A 1,820-nucleotide genomic window follows, 5' to 3' on the forward strand; every position below is an offset into this window, starting at 1 on the left:
CTAGACCTTATTTGTTGTGCCCAGAGTAGCGTACCCTTCTCTCGTAAACTATACTTGTTTCACAAGTTTTTAGTTTTATTTTTGTTTCATATTTATTTTAATCCTTTTCGTGCTTAAAAGTGGCTTTATTTAAATATTTTATTGTTCATGTTTTCCCCCCGTTTTTGTTGCATGGTAAACAACGGAAGGGGAGGAAATATGTATAAAAAACATTTATAGTTATACGTTGCTTAAATTCACCACTATAAACATTTCTTGCTACAGATTCTGTAGTTTTTATTATTTTTATGTTTTTTTTACTACTGACGGCAGCAGATCACTCTTCCGAATGAATGCCTTTGATGATAATTTCTCTACGGTTGTTTAATTTTTAGCACACAAAAAAATGTCTTAAAGAGTCGGTCTGTCGGTCTTGTAAATGTTTTGCCTGCATATGTTTGATGCATCTTCTCTTCATTTGTTTGCTCTTAAGAAACGAATAATAATTTAATAATTTTAAATATGCAATAAAATGCATCCATCATTCCAATTGTTGTGGTTTCTTTAATTGAATAAAGATAATGAAGCAAAATACCACAAAAATGTTAATTGAACAAATTTATAGTTGATAGTAAGAAATAACAGATATTGAGGTTTTATTTTAAGAGATATTTCATTTGTCAACGAAAGGTGTAAGTAATTATTATGTAAGCATTGTTGGGATTCTTATTATGACCGATAAAAAAGCCTTAATGACCAAAACAAGAATTAAGTTCATTTAACTTTTTTTACAACAATTTATTATTATTTTAATAGCGCTAATTAATTAATTTATAATTATTAGTTGCAGTTGTGTTGAATGGAAAAAAAACAACTTCTTTGTTGTTTTAAACCTCCAGCCCGCCCCTCGAAAAGCAAAATAAGAGAAAAAAAACTCTGTAGAAACAACAGAACAATAGAAGATGCAACGAAGTAAAAATAATTGCAACTTATTTGGTGCGTGAAAGAAATGCAATTTTAATGCACCATAATGGGTCTCTATGCACCACGAAAATTTAAACGAAAACAACTTTACCTGTATCTGATCTGATACAGTGAATGCAGTGAGTGTTTGCTGATGGCGTTTTGGGTGGTTGATGATGATGAAGCTGATGATTATGATGTTAAAGCAAAAAAAAACAAAACAAAACATGAAAACCATGTTGTCCTATATTAAAACGTTTAAATTAAAAATAACATTATAATTTCTTGCTGCATATACTGTAAAAATAAGTATAAATTCAAAATTTATCTATACATCCACCTATAAGTATATACATACGAGAACAATTAGTTCGATAACCCAACAAACCTTTAAATACTGTTGCGGGACAATAAAATCATAAGAAAATATATATATTGTTATTATATATGTATTGTTATAATAAAAATGTTAGTTGTTATATTTATATAAAAATATATTCATGTCTTTCTTCTTTAACGAAATGTTTGTAGGGTTAATTTGTTGTATGTTGATTTAACCAAGTGATGGTGTTAACGGGGCTTATAATAATTTGCTTTTCTTTTGTTTCCCTTTTCATCATCTCTACATTTGTATTTAATTTGAAGAACCGCATAGCCATGTTCATGGAACGTTTAACTAAATGTTTACTATTGCAATTAATATTTTGTTAAAAAGGAGCTTGAAATAAACTAGAACTGATATAGAACTGAAATAGAGCTAAACTAGAACTGAACTAAACTAGAACTGAACTGGAACTGAACTAGAACTGAACTAGAACTGAACTAGAACTGAACTAGAACTGAACTAGAACTGAACTAGAACTGAACTAGAACTGAAC

The sequence above is a fragment of the Lucilia cuprina genome, chromosome 2 (genome assembly GCF_022045245.1).
Source record: "Lucilia cuprina isolate Lc7/37 chromosome 2, ASM2204524v1, whole genome shotgun sequence".
Lineage (NCBI taxonomy): Eukaryota > Metazoa > Arthropoda > Insecta > Diptera > Calliphoridae > Lucilia > Lucilia cuprina.